Source organism: Drosophila obscura, unplaced genomic scaffold, assembly GCF_018151105.1.
Source record: "Drosophila obscura isolate BZ-5 IFL unplaced genomic scaffold, ASM1815110v1 contig_198, whole genome shotgun sequence".
Lineage (NCBI taxonomy): Eukaryota > Metazoa > Arthropoda > Insecta > Diptera > Drosophilidae > Drosophila > Drosophila obscura.
Window position 1 is genome coordinate 621,386 of NW_024542787.1, and position 18,936 is coordinate 640,321.

Sequence of the window (18,936 nt, forward strand, 5' to 3'; positions counted from 1 at the left end):
TCGCAAGCAGAAATACCACCAACAACACGTAAGTCAGTGCTACTAACCACAGAAACACACCATGGAAGCCCACGGAGCCGGTCAACCCGACGAATTTTGCCCGGAGGGACACCATACCAATCCAGGAGTCACCACCGGCTGGATCTACAAACTCCGGCGGGATGAGCTGGAAGTCCTGGCCGAGGAATTCGGATTCGGAAACGACGGAACAGTCGAGGAACGAAGAAAGAGATTCGCCGCACTAGTCGCCGGAACACTCTCGCAGGATGCCTGGGTTCGACTGGCCGACCTCGAACGGCAATACGCCCGACCAGCGGGACGCTCCAAGTCGCCCATGCCCACCACTCCTGGGCCGTCTGACCAGCGGAAAACCGACCCAAAAGCCGGGTTACAAGTCCCCACAGCGGCCGAATACAGCACACCCTGCCGACCACGCATCGTAACGCCAGCCGATCTGCCCAGACCTCCAGTTACGGAGACCAGCCACTCGCCCACACAGAGGATCGTGCCAGCCATGGACTCTTCCACCGCCCACATCGCGGAACAGATTCGGAAATGGGGGATCAGGTTCGACGGACAGGACGATCCACTCGCGTTTCTGGAACTACTCGAGGAACGTGCTCTCTCATATGGGGTGGACGCGAATCAGCTGCCCCGGGCCATGACAGAGCTTCTCACCGATCGGGCCAGTCGCTGGTACCGCACCAGCCAACTACAAGGCAGCTCATGGGCATATTTCCGCCAAGAATTCTTGACTTTCTTCTTGCCGCCACGGTATTTTGAACAATTGGAAGACCAGATCCGAGCCCGCAAGCAAGCGGTAGGAGAATTGTTCAAGGATTACCTCATCGAGATACGTCTACTCATGCACCACGCCAGGTACGACGGAGCCAAGGAACTGAACAGGATCTACGATAACGCCCTGCCAGCATACCAGATGTACGTGCGGCGACACGAACTACAAAGCTTAGCACAGCTCACAATGTTGGCCACCGAGTTCGAGAGCATCCAAGAGCGGACCATCCCGACCACTTTCGCACCCCGCGTAACACTCCAAGATACGCAAGGCCGGCTTCAGAGCCGAGGAATTGCGACTCGCACCAGACGCCATTTCTGAGTCCCCATTGGGAATCGACAGACACACCAGGGAGACCACCAGCTCATCCAAACAGTACGGCGAATCCCGACGAAGCCCGTCACATGATAACGACCCCCATCACCAACCCACGCGCAGCCTGTCGCCGGTGTGGTGGAGCGGGGCATGCGGCATACGACTGCCATAATCCCTCCATTCTATTCTGCTGGGAATGTGGCAAACGCGGCACACGGACCTAAATTGCTGCCGCCAAAACACGTCGGGAAAGTACATGCGTCCCCAACTGACACGGGATCAGCCGGGAACGACGCCTCCTTCAACCCGCGACTAAATAACTCTCTACACGTAAGCAACGGCCGGATAGTGGCGATGGTGACCATAGGACGACACGCAACGGAAGCCACAATCGACACCGGGGCATCCAGAAGCTTCATCAGCGCAAACCTCGCCCGACAACTAGACAACAACACCAACCTGCAAGATGCATGCGTCCGCATACGCCTGGCCGATGGCTCAGTCAGAGAGATCTCACAAGTTCTACTGGCGCACATCAAGCTGGATCAAGGAGAGGTTCAAATCCCGCTCCTGGTCCTGCCAAACATGTTGGGACAAGTTATTGTCGGCATGGACTTCCTAGGTGCCACCGAAACGACGATCCAATGCGGTTCCACGCTGCTACAGCTACGAGACCGTCACACCATGCCCACTGAACCCGTGCTTACTACCATCCACGTACAAGACGCCGAACCCCGATACCAGAAACCCCAACAAATCGCAACGAACCTACGTCCACGACCTACCACAACGCACACGGCACCCAATAACGCAACGCAGCACTTGACACCCAAACCAATCGCAATGAATACGAAACGCCGGCCCACAACGGAGAACACGAATCCGAGGCCAACACAAGCCAACCACAACCAAGCAATCGGGAAAACGAGTCCCACGGTCACTACGGAGCAACCGCGTCCTAGGCCAACCACAGGGGACACACACCCCAAACAAACCACGAGGATCTCACCCACGAGACAACACACACTTGAACCCGGCGCTCGACACAGGAAGCCCAGGTCCAAGACAAGCAACAGAGCAAGCACGCACAGAAACCACATCGGAAGCAGGGAACGCACGGACACCCTCAAAACCGACCGCCAGCAGCGAAAAAGGACAACGGCCACCACCATCCGACAGCCCAGCCACACGGGAAACAGCCACGCTAACCCCACGCTGGACGGGGCCCATAATCGAACTGATCTCCACAGAGCCCCTCAACGAGGGCCCGGAAACCAGCACGATGCCCCCACGATGCCCAGACAGCCGTCCTGTCCGACCCACGGCCGACGCCACACCGATCCTCGCCAACACCGAGCCATGCCTAGAGCCTTGTCCGAGATCTTCGTCGCCCACACAAGTCGTTGCTGCGATACCAGAGGGGTCATCGCGACGCACCTGTTCACGTACCAGTCTGGCTGTAGTATAACACGAGTACTACAGCCGGCGTACCAAAACATCATACCCATGGCCGACGGAAGTAGAGAAGCAACAGCTTTCACCGTACCGGGCCGGGGCCTCTACCAATGGAAGGTTATGCCCTTCGGACTGCACTCGGCACCGGCAACATTTCAGCGGGCTCTCGACACCGTGATTGGTACAGACATGGAGCCATATGCATTCGCGTACCTAGATGACATTGTCATCGTGGGCGAGATTTCAACGAGCATCTGCGCAACTTGGAAGTGGTTTTGTCCCGACTCCGGAAGGCGAACCTAAGGATAAATGCGGAAAAATGCGCGTTCTTTCAAACCCACATCAGGTATCTCGGCCATATGATCAGCAATGAGGGAATCCACACCGACCCCGACAAAATTGCCGCCGTCAAAGAACTCCGACCGCCCACCAACCTAAAAGAGCTTCGTCAATGCATCGGGATGGCGTCCTGGTACCGAAGATTTGTACCAAACTTCGCGACGGTCGTCCAACCGATGTCTCGCCTACTCAAGAAGGACCAACCATGGGTATGGACCGAAGACCAGCAAGCTGCTTTCGACCGACTAAAAGAACTCCTCACGACCGCGCCAGTTCTTGCTTGCCCCGATTTTACCGTGAAATTCTCGCTGCAAACAGACGCGAGTAACCTCGGCGTGGGCGCAGTCCTTACGCAGGAAATCGAGGGCAACGAGCGAGTTATCGCATACGTCAGCCGACGACTCAACGTGGCAGAGGAAAACTACTCCGCGACCGACAAAAAATGCCTGGCAGTCATCTGGTCCATCCGGAAACTCCGGTGTTACCTCGAGGGATATCGGTTCGACGTGATCACCGACCATCTCGCCCTCAAATGGCTGAACACACTGGAAAGCCCCTACGGTAGAATAGCAAGGTGGGCACTGGAACTCCAACAATACCAGTATGACGTACATTACCGGGCAGGTAAGCAGAACGTAGTGGCAGATGCACTATCCCGCCAACCCCGGGGAACCGTCGCACGGATCGAGGAAGTAAAGGTAGCCTGCCCCTGGCTCAAACGCCGGATACAACAAGTTCAGGACGAACCCGAGAAATACCCCGATTACACTCACGAGAACGGGGAGTTATATCGACACCTGGGCCGCAGCACCGAGGACACTGAGGACACATCATGGAAACTTTGCGTACCAAAGGATCGTCGCGCAAGAGTCCTCCAAGAATGCCACGACCAACCCACGGCCGGCCATCTAGGAATCCGTAAGACCATAACCCGAGTCTGTCAACGGTACTATTGGCCAGGACTTTACCGGGAAGTAAGGAAATACGTCCGCAGCTGCACCAGCTGCCAGAAGTTTAAAGCCCAGCAACGCAAGCCGGTAGGTCAGATGCTCACTCGGAAAGCAGAGGAATCATTTGCAACACTATGTGCCGACTTCGTTCGACCACTACCCCGATCCAAGAAAGGGAACACCATGCTGCTCGTATTCCACGACACCTTCACCAAATGGGTAGAACTGGTGCCGCTCAGGAAAGCCACCGCCGCCACCTTGGAGCTAGCTTTCCGTGAGCGGATACTCAGCCACTACGGCGTCCCGAAACAATTCGTGTGTGACAACGGTACCCAATTTACGAGCCGGTCGTTCCAGACTTTTTTGCAAACGGCAGGGATAGAATTGCAACACACCGCCCCGTACTGTCCTCAGGAAAACCCCACGGAACGAGCAAACAGAACGGTCAAAACCATGATTTCTCAGTTTGTGGGAGAGCACCAGAATACTGGGACGAGCTAATCCCAGAAATCTCACTCGCCGTGAACTCCAGTGTCTCGGAGACAACCGGATTTAGCCCAGCCTTCCTACTATACGGGAGAGAGCCACGCTTACCTGGAGCCCTGTATGATGAAGTTACACCTGGCACAGGAAGCCCGCCAGACAACGCGCTCCAGAAAACAGCGCGAATCAAGGATGTATTCGCGATAGTGAAAAATAACATCCAGCGAGCCAGCCACGAGCAGGAAAGACACTATAATCTCCGTCGAAGACAATGGCACCCCACGGTGCGCACATTGGTACTGATGCGACAACATCATCTGTCCAACGCCGTTGACGGCTTCGCTGCAAAACTGGCCCCGAAATATGACGGGCCCTACAAAGTTCGGGGATTTAGGTCAGCCAACATCATAAAAATACAACACCTCAGCACCCGGAAGCAGAAAATCGCTAACATCAATGATCTGAAAGAATACCACGAACACGACGCGGGAGAAACTGCGAACGAAGCAGACACCACGGCTGACCTAGAAACAAAAACCCGCACATCGAGCCACACCGACCCCTAAAATGCAAGCTCCGCACGCCACGCGCGGACAAACCATCCCGGAAGAAAAATGACCTAAAACCCACCGCGCAAGATACACTATATATAGCTGGACCATAACGATAGCCAAACAACACATCATAGCTAACCACCGACGCACCGGTCAACAAGCTGAACGCCCCACCAAGTATTCACCCAAAGAGCTAACACCACGATGTCACCACTCCTGATAGTCCTCATCCTCACCGCCACCACACAGGCCACGATAAAGGTTAACAACTACACCCACGCCAACTATGTGCCCATGGTGGACGGAGACGCCGTCCTGTGGGAGAAAAATGGATACCTTCACCATATAACCAACGTAACCTCCTACGAGGCATATTTGGCGCAGGCGGAGGAGTCTGCCGCATTATTCCCTGGGAGCAGAATCGCCACCATCCTGGCTGTCGTCCTGGAGCACGTCAGGACCCTCGTGGGAACGTTAAAAACCCACCACCGACGAGCCAGGAGTCTCAACATCCTCGGAAGCGCGCTAAAGGTCGTCGCCGGAACCCCGGACTTTGACGACTGGGAGCAAATTCGGTTCAAGCAGGGCCAGCTGATCGAATCCGAGGCGGAGCAACGGACGGTCAATTCCAAGGTGCAGAACCGTCTCAACGAGCTGACTGGCTACATGAACAGCCTGGTAAAAGGAGAGGACACCGAACGACTACAGCTGACGGAGGCGATACTGGCAAAGAACCGCGTCATCCTCAACGACCTACAGAACCTGATTCTGGGTCTGACACTGGCCAAAATGAACGTCATCAGCCCGACGCTACTGGACGGAGCCGACCTCCGAGAATTTGAGGAACAACAACTGACAGATATCAGGCTGGTCGAGCTACTGGGAGTCTCCAGCATTAGCGTATTCCAGAGCCCGGATTTGTTAACTTTCCTCATCAAATTTCCCCAACCTAAACGGATCTGCCGGAGGATGACGATCTTCCCCGTGCAACACCAGCACAAGATCTTGGATTTCAACAAAGGGAACGCCGTAGCAGAATGCGGAAGCCAAGTCGTCAGCTTGGGGACATGCGAAACCACCATCGGCGTCACGTTCTGCAAAGAACGACGGGAACCCACCTGCGCCCAACAGCTAGTGGCCGGAACAACCGCCCACTGCACCACCTTACCCGGGCACCTGGACGCGATCACCGTCGTGGATCATGGCACGCTCATCATCAATGACGCCTTCGTGACCATGGGGAACACAGCAGGCGAAATACAAACCATCTCCGGCACATACCTCGTGGCCTACACCAGCCGAGTCTCCTCAACGGGACATGGTATGTGAACCCCCTGGGGGAATCCCAGAAGAAGCATATGGTGCTTACGCCGGCGATTCTACAACAGAGCTACCAACAACGACGCAACGGATTGTGAAGCAGCGGCACCAGAACCATCCACCCACAACCCATCTACAACCACCACCGGCCCCGAGGTAACGCTGACGAGGCAACCACAACAGGCAAAAATTTGCCACACGTTGCCAAACCGACCCAACACTGGAAGCCCCGCTGGCCCGGCGCATCGGCCCACCCGGGACGACTAAGGAACGCCGACTCCACCGAAAAGAAAAAGAGCTGACCACGACCTCTGCCCACGGCGCTAACATACCCAGCCGTGGACCCGAGGTATCGTCAGTAAGCGCCGAGCGCACAACGAACAGAAGACACCACCACCCCAACCAGATACAACATGAACTCGACAACCATCATTTTTATATCCGACGACGAATCTTGCGACTCCACACCAGGAGCAAAGACCTGGAGCGACGCCGAAACAGCGTCCGCTCAGGACACTGGAATATCCGACAGCGAGTCCTGCGACTCCACATCAGGAGCAAGGACCGGGAGCGACGCCGAAACAGCGTCCGCTCAGGACACGGATCAAGAGGAAGACGCAACGCAACGCCCATCACGCTTCACGCGGGCCAACCTATGGTCGCCAACGCCACGGACACCGTCGCCACCAACACCCTCATACTCACCGCAGCCGTGGGGTCCCTTCGGAGAAGCGCCCCCCACCAGTGAGGACGAAGACTCCACCCCGTCAAGCCAACCATCGACCCACTATCGGCGTGACCCCCGATACAACCACGGGGTCTATCAGGACTTTAACTCTGAAGAGGAACCCTCCCCAGAAGAGGGGGAGGAATCACCCACAGAGAAGGAGGAGGAAGCCTCGTCAGAAGGAGAAACCGTCTTCATCCACCAACTGGTCATGGACACCCAGACCACCAGCTACGTCCATACCCCATGGGTGGTCCGGACTACGGTGACAAGTATCATTGCATGAGCATGCTTGTCGTATTATTGAGGTGGTCCAATACATCGCACAAATAGATGATGGATCAACATGTCTTGTAACGAACCATGGTTCTACCCATGGTTCGTTGCAAACAACTCCACGGTAGGCAGCGAACTAAGATAAGCAGAACAGAAGAACCATGGCTCTAGCCACGGTTCTTCACTAATATTGTGGGTCAGCACCCAGGAAATAAAAATACTTCTATGCAAACCATAAAATTAAGAACTCTCGATCCGCGAAAACCACAGCACAAAATTCTCGGTCACCCACTTCTTGGCAATATTTCGCAACCACTCGGCCTCGAGTGGGTCAGCCCCCAGGAAATAAAAAAATACTTCTATGCAACGCTCACCATAAAATTAAGAACTCTCGATCAGCGAAAACCACAGCAAAAAATTCTCGGTCCCCCACTTCTTGGCGATATTTCGCAACCACTCGGCCTCGAAACATCGACCCAAATTCAGATATCACCTTCGCGATGCTGAGGTAGCAAAAACCCAATTCTCAACTGCAGCCCGCACCTACTGCGATGCAGCCTCAGCTAAAAACACTCTCATCAAAACACACTGACCCCCTAAGCAATTGTCAACGAAGCACCAAGCTTCGACCTAGTTACCACACCCTACAATTATTATTACCCAATAACCTTAAGTCAGCAAGAATTAATTATTTTCGGGTCTCAGGTGCGATCGCCAGCTGCATAAAAGGGCCAAGATCGGCCGAAAGAGGAGGCAGTCCATCAGCCCGAATACAAGATACAGGCGGTCCATCAGCCCATGCACGGGACACTGCACAAGGCGGTCCCTCAGTCACACACCCAAGACACTGTACTGCGCGGTCCCTCAGTCACACACCCAAGACACTGTACTACGCAGTCCCTCAGCCACAAACACAGGACGCTGCACTAGGCGGTCCCTCAGCCCAAACACAAGACACTGCACAACGCAGTCCACCAGCGCACCATTCAACCACGAGTTGAAGCAGCAGAATTTAAGTGAATGAGGAAAGTGAATGAAAAGAAACCAGAATTCTAAATAAAAACCAAGAACAATCCAACAAAACCGTCGGCTCATCATTTCTCGCTGCCTACTACATTCTTTTACGAGCCAGCCCGACACCTGAAGTCACCTACAAACTACAAATTGTCTTGTAGCGGACCCTGGACAGACTGATGCTTACCTCAGCCTGAAATAGGACCTCACAAGTGGCGCCCGAGCAGGGACTTTTTGGTGACTTTAAGGAGACTAACACCTTAATACGGAGCTTTGTGGAGTAAAGACCCACGGCCACTGAAAGAGACTAGGCTAGCAAGGATCAATAACCGTCAAGCACAAAACGCAAAATCCGGTCGCAAGCAGAAATACCACCAACAACACGTAAGTCAGTGCTACTAACCACAGAAACACACCATGGAAGCCCACGGAGCCGGTCAACCCGACGAATTTTGCCCGGAGGGACACCATACCAATCCAGGAGTCACCACCGGCTGGATCTACAAACTCCGGCGGGATGAGCTGGAAGTCCTGGCCGAGGAATTCGGATTCGGAAACGACGGAACAGTCGAGGAACGAAGAAAGAGATTCGCCGCACTAGTCGCCGGAACACTCTCGCAGGATGCCTGGGTTCGACTGGCCGACCTCGAACGGCAATACGCCCGACCAGCGGGACGCTCCAAGTCGCCCATGCCCACCACTCCTGGGCCGTCTGACCAGCGGAAAACCGACCCAAAAGCCGGGTTACAAGTCCCCACAGCGGCCGAATACAGCACACCCTGCCGACCACGCATCGTAACGCCAGCCGATCTGCCCAGACCTCCAGTTACGGAGACCAGCCACTCGCCCACACAGAGGATCGTGCCAGCCATGGACTCTTCCACCGCCCACATCGCGGAACAGATTCGGAAATGGGGGATCAGGTTCGACGGACAGGACGATCCACTCGCGTTTCTGGAACTACTCGAGGAACGTGCTCTCTCATATGGGGTGGACGCGAATCAGCTGCCCCGGGCCATGACAGAGCTTCTCACCGATCGGGCCAGTCGCTGGTACCGCACCAGCCAACTACAAGGCAGCTCATGGGCATATTTCCGCCAAGAATTCTTGACTTTCTTCTTGCCGCCACGGTATTTTGAACAATTGGAAGACCAGATCCGAGCCCGCAAGCAAGCGGTAGGAGAATTGTTCAAGGATTACCTCATCGAGATACGTCTACTCATGCACCACGCCAGGTACGACGGAGCCAAGGAACTGAACAGGATCTACGATAACGCCCTGCCAGCATACCAGATGTACGTGCGGCGACACGAACTACAAAGCTTAGCACAGCTCACAATGTTGGCCACCGAGTTCGAGAGCATCCAAGAGCGGACCATCCCGACCACTTTCGCACCCCCGCGTAACACTCCAAGATACGCAAGGCCGGCTTCAGAGCCGAGGAATTGCGACTCGCACCAGACGCCATTTCTGAGTCCCCATTGGGAATCGACAGACACACCAGGGAGACCACCAGCTCATCCAAACAGTACGGCGAATCCCGACGAAGCCCGTCACATGATAACGACCCCCATCACCAACCCACGCGCAGCCTGTCGCCGGTGTGGTGGAGCGGGGCATGCGGCATACGACTGCCATAATCCCTCCATTCTATTCTGCTGGGAATGTGGCAAACGCGGCACACGGACCTAAATTGCTGCCGCCAAAACACGTCGGGAAAGTACATGCGTCCCCAACTGACACGGGATCAGCCGGGAACGACGCCTCCTTCAACCCGCGACTAAATAACTCTCTACACGTAAGCAACGGCCGGATAGTGGCGATGGTGACCATAGGACGACACGCAACGGAAGCCACAATCGACACCGGGGCATCCAGAAGCTTCATCAGCGCAAACCTCGCCCGACAACTAGACAACAACACCAACCTGCAAGATGCATGCGTCCGCATACGCCTGGCCGATGGCTCAGTCAGAGAGATCTCACAAGTTCTACTGGCGCACATCAAGCTGGATCAAGGAGAGGTTCAAATCCCGCTCCTGGTCCTGCCAAACATGTTGGGACAAGTTATTGTCGGCATGGACTTCCTAGGTGCCACCGAAACGACGATCCAATGCGGTTCCACGCTGCTACAGCTACGAGACCGTCACACCATGCCCACTGAACCCGTGCTTACTACCATCCACGTACAAGACGCCGAACCCCGATACCAGAAACCCCAACAAATCGCAACGAACCTACGTCCACGACCTACCACAACGCACACGGCACCCAATAACGCAACGCAGCACTTGACACCCAAACCAATCGCAATGAATACGAAACGCCGGCCCACAACGGAGAACACGAATCCGAGGCCAACACAAGCCAACCACAACCAAGCAATCGGGAAAACGAGTCCCACGGTCACTACGGAGCAACCGCGTCCTAGGCCAACCACAGGGGACACACACCCCAAACAAACCACGAGGATCTCACCCACGAGACAACACACACTTGAACCCGGCGCTCGACACAGGAAGCCCAGGTCCAAGACAAGCAACAGAGCAAGCACGCACAGAAACCACATCGGAAGCAGGGAACGCACGGACACCCTCAAAACCGACCGCCAGCAGCGAAAAAGGACAACGGCCACCACCATCCGACAGCCCAGCCACACGGGAAACAGCCACGCTAACCCCACGCTGGACGGGGCCCATAATCGAACTGATCTCCACAGAGCCCCTCAACGAGGGCCCGGAAACCAGCACGATGCCCCCACGATGCCCAGACAGCCGTCCTGTCCGACCCACGGCCGACGCCACACCGATCCTCGCCAACACCGAGCCATGCCTAGAGCCTTGTCCGAGATCTTCGTCGCCCACACAAGTCGTTGCTGCGATACCAGAGGGGTCATCGCGACGCACCTGTTCACGTACCAGTCTGGCTGTAGTATAACACGAGTACTACAGCCGGCGTACCAAAACATCATACCCATGGCCGACGGAAGTAGAGAAGCAACAGCTTTCACCGTACCGGGCCGGGGCCTCTACCAATGGAAGGTTATGCCCTTCGGACTGCACTCGGCACCGGCAACATTTCAGCGGGCTCTCGACACCGTGATTGGTACAGACATGGAGCCATATGCATTCGCGTACCTAGATGACATTGTCATCGTGGGGCGAGATTTCAACGAGCATCTGCGCAACTTGGAAGTGGTTTTGTCCCGACTCCGGAAGGCGAACCTAAGGATAAATGCGGAAAAATGCGCGTTCTTTCAAACCCACATCAGGTATCTCGGCCATATGATCAGCAATGAGGGAATCCACACCGACCCCGACAAAATTGCCGCCGTCAAAGAACTCCGACCGCCCACCAACCTAAAAGAGCTTCGTCAATGCATCGGGATGGCGTCCTGGTACCGAAGATTTGTACCAAACTTCGCGACGGTCGTCCAACCGATGTCTCGCCTACTCAAGAAGGACCAACCATGGGTATGGACCGAAGACCAGCAAGCTGCTTTCGACCGACTAAAAGAACTCCTCACGACCGCGCCAGTTCTTGCTTGCCCCGATTTTACCGTGAAATTCTCGCTGCAAACAGACGCGAGTAACCTCGGCGTGGGCGCAGTCCTTACGCAGGAAATCGAGGGCAACGAGCGAGTTATCGCATACGTCAGCCGACGACTCAACGTGGCAGAGGAAAACTACTCCGCGACCGACAAAAAATGCCTGGCAGTCATCTGGTCCATCCGGAAACTCCGGTGTTACCTCGAGGGATATCGGTTCGACGTGATCACCGACCATCTCGCCCTCAAATGGCTGAACACACTGGAAAGCCCCTACGGTAGAATAGCAAGGTGGGCACTGGAACTCCAACAATACCAGTATGACGTACATTACCGGGCAGGTAAGCAGAACGTAGTGGCAGATGCACTATCCCGCCAACCCCGGGGAACCGTCGCACGGATCGAGGAAGTAAAGGTAGCCTGCCCCTGGCTCAAACGCCGGATACAACAAGTTCAGGACGAACCCGAGAAATACCCCGATTACACTCACGAGAACGGGGAGTTATATCGACACCTGGGCCGCAGCACCGAGGACACTGAGGACACATCATGGAAACTTTGCGTACCAAAGGATCGTCGCGCAAGAGTCCTCCAAGAATGCCACGACCAACCCACGGCCGGCCATCTAGGAATCCGTAAGACCATAACCCGAGTCTGTCAACGGTACTATTGGCCAGGACTTTACCGGGAAGTAAGGAAATACGTCCGCAGCTGCACCAGCTGCCAGAAGTTTAAAGCCCAGCAACGCAAGCCGGTAGGTCAGATGCTCACTCGGAAAGCAGAGGAATCATTTGCAACACTATGTGCCGACTTCGTTCGACCACTACCCCGATCCAAGAAAGGGAACACCATGCTGCTCGTATTCCACGACACCTTCACCAAATGGGTAGAACTGGTGCCGCTCAGGAAAGCCACCGCCGCCACCTTGGAGCTAGCTTTCCGTGAGCGGATACTCAGCCACTACGGCGTCCCGAAACAATTCGTGTGTGACAACGGTACCCAATTTACGAGCCGGTCGTTCCAGACTTTTTTGCAAACGGCAGGGATAGAATTGCAACACACCGCCCCGTACTGTCCTCAGGAAAACCCCACGGAACGAGCAAACAGAACGGTCAAAACCATGATTTCTCAGTTTGTGGGAGAGCACCAGAATACTTGGGACGAGCTAATCCCAGAAATCTCACTCGCCGTGAACTCCAGTGTCTCGGAGACAACCGGATTTAGCCCAGCCTTCCTACTATACGGGAGAGAGCCACGCTTACCTGGAGCCCTGTATGATGAAGTTACACCTGGCACAGGAAGCCCGCCAGACAACGCGCTCCAGAAAACAGCGCGAATCAAGGATGTATTCGCGATAGTGAAAAATAACATCCAGCGAGCCAGCCACGAGCAGGAAAGACACTATAATCTCCGTCGAAGACAATGGCACCCCACGGTGGGCACATTGGTACTGATGCGACAACATCATCTGTCCAACGCCGTTGACGGCTTCGCTGCAAAACTGGCCCCGAAATATGACGGGCCCTACAAAGTTCGGGGATTTAGGTCAGCCAACATCATAAAAATACAACACCTCAGCACCCGGAAGCAGAAAATCGCTAACATCAATGATCTGAAAGAATACCACGAACACGACGCGGGAGAAACTGCGAACGAAGCAGACACCGCGGCTGACCTAGAAACAAAAACCCGCACATCGAGCCCTAAAATGCAAGCTCCGCACGCCACGCGCGGACAAACCATCCCGGAAGAAAAATGACCTAAAACCCACCGCGCAAGATACACTATATATAGCTGGACCATAACGATAGCCAAACAACACATCATAGCTAACCACCGACGCACCGGTCAACAAGCTGAACGCCCCACCAAGTATTCACCCAAAGAGCTAACACCACGATGTCACCACTCCTGATAGTCCTCATCCTCACCGCCACCACACAGGCCACGATAAAGGTTAACAACTACACCCACGCCAACTATGTGCCCATGGTGGACGGAGACGCCGTCCTGTGGGAGAAAAATGGATACCTTCACCATATAACCAACGTAACCTCCTACGAGGCATATTTGGCGCAGGCGGAGGAGTCTGCCGCATTATTCCCTGGGAGCAGAATCGCCACCATCCTGGCTGTCGTCCTGGAGCACGTCAGGACCCTCGTGGGAACGTTAAAAACCCACCACCGACGAGCCAGGAGTCTCAACATCCTCGGAAGCGCGCTAAAGGTCGTCGCCGGAACCCCGGACTTTGACGACTGGGAGCAAATTCGGTTCAAGCAGGGCCAGCTGATCGAATCCGAGGCGGAGCAACGGACGGTCAATTCCAAGGTGCAGAACCGTCTCAACGAGCTGACTGGCTACATGAACAGCCTGGTAAAAGGAGAGGACACCGAACGACTACAGCTGACGGAGGCGATACTGGCAAAGAACCGCGTCATCCTCAACGACCTACAGAACCTGATTCTGGGTCTGACACTGGCCAAAATGAACGTCATCAGCCCGACGCTACTGGACGGAGCCGACCTCCGAGAATTTGAGGAACAACAACTGACAGATATCAGGCTGGTCGAGCTACTGGGAGTCTCCAGCATTAGCGTATTCCAGAGCCCGGATTTGTTAACTTTCCTCATCAAATTTCCCCAACCTAAACGGATCTGCCGGAGGATGACGATCTTCCCCGTGCAACACCAGCACAAGATCTTGGATTTCAACAAAGGGAACGCCGTAGCAGAATGCGGAAGCCAAGTCGTCAGCTTGGGGACATGCGAAACCACCATCGGCGTCACGTTCTGCAAAGAACGACGGGAACCCACCTGCGCCCAACAGCTAGTGGCCGGAACAACCGCCCACTGCACCACCTTACCCGGGCACCTGGACGCGATCACCGTCGTGGATCATGGCACGCTCATCATCAATGACGCCTTCGTGACCATGGGGAACACAGCAGGCGAAATACAAACCATCTCCGGCACATGCCTCAGTGGCCTGACAGGCCCAGCCCGGTCGCCTCTACAACAACGGGACCATGACAAGTAAGCTGTTCCTGAAAGACCTGAGCATGGAGAACTTGAGGGGACATCCCAGAAGAAGCCGATATGGTGCTTACGCCGGCGATTCTACAACAGAGCTACCAACAACGACGCAACGGATTGTGAAGCAGCGGCACCAGAACCATCCACCCACAACCCATCTACAACCACCACCGGCCCCGAGGTAACGCTGACGAGGCAACCACAACCGGCAAAAATTTGCCACACGTTGCCAAACCGACCCAACACTGGGAGCCCCGCTGGCCCGGCGCATCGGCCCACCCGGGACAACTAAGGAACGCCGACTCCACCAAAAAGAAAAAGAGCTGACCACGACCTCTGCCCACGGCGCCAACATACCCAACCGTGGACCCGAGGTATCGTCAGTAAGCGCCGAGCACACAACGAACAGAAGACACCACCACCCCAACCTGATACAACATGAACTCGACAACCATAATTTTTATATCCGACGACGAGTCTTGCGACTCCACACCAGGAGCAAAGACCTGGAGCGACGCCGAAACAGCGTCCGCTCAGGACACTGGAATATCCGACAGCGAGTCTTGCGACTCCACACCAGGAGCAAAGACCTGGAGCGACGCCGAAACAGCGTCCGCTCAGGATACGGATCAAGAGGAAGACGCAACGCCACGCCCATCACGCTTCACGCGGGCCAACCTATGGTCACCACCACCACGGACACCGTCGCCACCAACACCCTCATACTCACCACAGCCGTGGGGTCCCTTCGGAGAAGCGCCCCCCACCAGCGAGGACGAAGACTCCACCCCGTCAAGCCAACCATCGACCCACTATCGGCGGGATCCCCGACACAACCGCGGGGTCTATCAGGACGTTAACTCTGAAGAGGAACCCTCCCCAGAAGAGGGGGAGGAATCACCCTCAGAGAAGGAGGAGGAAGCCTCGGCAGAAGGAGAAACCGTCTTCAGCCACCAACTGGTCATGGACACCCAGACCACCAGCTACGTCCATACCCCATGGGGGGTCCGGACTACGGTGACCCACACGCGGGTCGTCGATAGCCGAAGGACGGTCAACAGGGAGGCAGCCGACGACGGAAACCTCACCTCTAAGCGCCCCCGTCGCCACTAACACCCACCCGGAAGAAAGGGGGGGGTGTAACGAACCATGGTTCTACCCATGGTTCGTTGCAAACAACACCACGGTAGGCAGCAAACTAAGATAAGCAGAACAGAAGAACCATGGCTCTAGCCACGGTTCTTCACTAATATTGTGGGTCAGCACCCAGGAAATAAAAGTACTCTATGCAAACCATAAAAAATTAAGAACTCTCGATCCGCGAAAACCACAGCACAAAATTCTCGGTCACCCACTTCTTGGCAATATTTCGCAACCACTCGGCCTCGAGTGGGTCAGCCCCAGGAAAAAAAAAACTTCTATGCAACGCTCACCATAAAATTGCCGATCAGCAAACCACAGCAAAAAATTCTCGGTCCCCCACTTCTTGGCGATATTTCGAACCACTCGGCCTCGAAACAAGACCCAAATTCAGATATCACCTTCGCGATGCTGAGGTAGCAAAAACCCAATTCTCAACTGCAGCCCGCACCTACTGCGATGCAGCCTCAGCTAAAAACACTCTCATCAAAACACACTGACCCCCTAAGCAATTGTCAACGAAGCACCAAGCTTCGACCTAGTTACCACACCCTACAATTATTATTACCCAATAACCTTAAGTCAGCAAGAATTAATTATTTTCGGGTCTCAGGTGCGATCGCCAGCTGCATAAAAGGGCCAAGATCGGCCGAAAGAGGAGGCAGTCCATCAGCCCGAATACAAGATACAGGCGGTCCATCAGCCCATGCACGGGACACTGCACAAGGCGGTCCCTCAGTCACACACCCAAGACACTGTACTGCGCGGTCCCTCAGTCACACACCCAAGACACTGTACTACGCAGTCCCTCAGCCACAAACACAGGACGCTGCACTAGGCGGTCCCTCAGCCCAAACCCAAGACACTGCACAACGCAGTCCACCAGCGCACCATTCAACCACGAGTTGAAGCAGCAGAATTTAAGTGAATGAGGTTGCTTCCAAAGGCTTTACAACAAAATATTAACCTTTGAATACAACTAAAGTAACCTACTTTAATGAAAAATTTGGAAAGCTTCTTTTAAAGTTGTATTTTTTTTAATTTTTGGAAATCAGTGCTATTTTTGTTGCCGCCTAAATTCCTGAATAATTCCTTTTCTTTTTGATAATTTTCGTTTGAAGTCTGCAATACAAACTATTGCTTTAGGAAACATTAGATTACATCCTAAAGTATATATATTAGTTCTTAAACCATTCATTAATACCACTGTTTAAACAAAATCCTTCAATACAGAAAATTGAGTGTCATGGTGATATTATTTATGCCACAGCTGTATATCTCTTCAATAAACATACATTTAAACTCAACCTTTCACATATATATATATATATATATATATTAGGCTGGGACAAAATTTGACCAAAAAATTTTTGTTTTTTCAAGGGGACACCCCCGATTTCTGTTCGTTGTTATTCAATAAAAATATACAATTTTTTTCAAATTTTTAGTTTAATGTTTGGGGGTTGCTACCACGAAAAGAAAATACAGTTTTTTGGTTAAATATACATTAAAAAAAATTTAATTCTTCGGTTTTTTCAAATAATATTGAAACTTAGAAACAATTTCATATTGATAATACGGTATTTTTATTTTTTTTTAGTTTCTGTTAATAAATTAACGATTGGTGAAAATCAAGAAGTTCAGCTGAGGTTGATATATGTAGTTAGCTTTTTCGCAAAAACTTGAGAAGGTTTTTTACCGTCAATAACTGATTAATGAAAATATGAGTGGTATAAATATATATGCAATAGGTTTCAACAATTATCCAACTCAATCAGCAAAAATATTTTGTTTGCATTTTCTTGATTAAAATATTTTGTAAAATTCGGTAGCAATCTCTAAAAAACAAAAAAAAACATGTAAATTACCATTAAGTCCAGGGTAAGAAAACTAGGGTGTGTCCCGTTTGAATTTCGAAAAAAACAAATTTTTGGCCCAGCCTAATATACTAAATATATATATATAAATTCTTGATCAGCATCAATAGCCGAGTCTATGTCCGTCCGTCTGTCCGTCTTGTTTGTCGCCTAGATCTCAGAGACTATAAAAGCTAGAGCAACCAAATCTTGTTTCCAGACTCATGTGATATCACACTGCTACAAATGTATGTCAAAATTTCGACCCACAAAGGACGAAAATATGTGTGGTGACGAATAAAACCCTTCGATGTTCATAGAACACAAATGCTTTATTTCCAAAGTGGACTGTATCAAAAATTCTTCTTCTTTTACGCAGCAAACATGTCCATCATGTTCTGCTTTTGTCTTAACACTTTTTACTTAACACTAAAAAATCTCAAAAGTGCGACGCAGCGCGACCAGAAAAAATACCAAACCAATGAGGGAAAATTAAGTGTTCAAAAATAGAAAACGAAATTTAAGAAATTCTTTAACGGCTGCAATGCGTTCATCAACATCCCGGGCCGCCCTGAAACATAGTTTCTGAATTAGGTAGTACTGCTAGCTTGGTGATGGGTCGGGTCATTTCTCCGGTAGATGTCTTAAGCTTTACGGCGCGAACAAGTCCATCTGGTCCAGGATGAGCTTCCAATACACGGGCTAGAATCCAAGCTGCTGGTGGGAGATTGGAGTCCTTGACAAGTACCACATTGTCAACTGAGATGTTGCGTTGCTTGTTGTTCCACTTGTGACGTTGCTGCAAGGATGTTAAATATTCTTGATGCCAGCGCTTCCAAAATCCTTGGTACATTGCTTGCAAGTGCTGCCAATAGTCCAAGCGATTGATTGGCAAATGAGATAGATCGCCTTCCGGGATTGTTGTGAATGGGCGACCAATTAGAAAATGGGCTGGCGACAAGTATGTTAGGTCTGTGTCTGGTGTATAGCATAACTGTCGAGAGTTCACAACCGCACTAATCTGAACAATTAGAGTTTGCATTTGTTCGAAGGTTAACGTCGTCTTTCCTACAACGCGACGAAGGTGCAGTTTGACGGAACGCACGGATGACTCCCACTTCCCTCCCCAGTGT

General features: G+C 52.9%; 1 protein-coding gene across 3 annotated transcripts in view; it reads right to left on the reverse strand.

Annotated features, from left to right (window-relative positions):
- LOC111076699 (leucyl-cystinyl aminopeptidase) overlaps positions 1–18,936 on the reverse strand; it is a 227,761-nt gene that overhangs the window by 194,824 nt on the left and 14,001 nt on the right. The gene's annotated exons all lie outside the window — the stretch shown is intronic.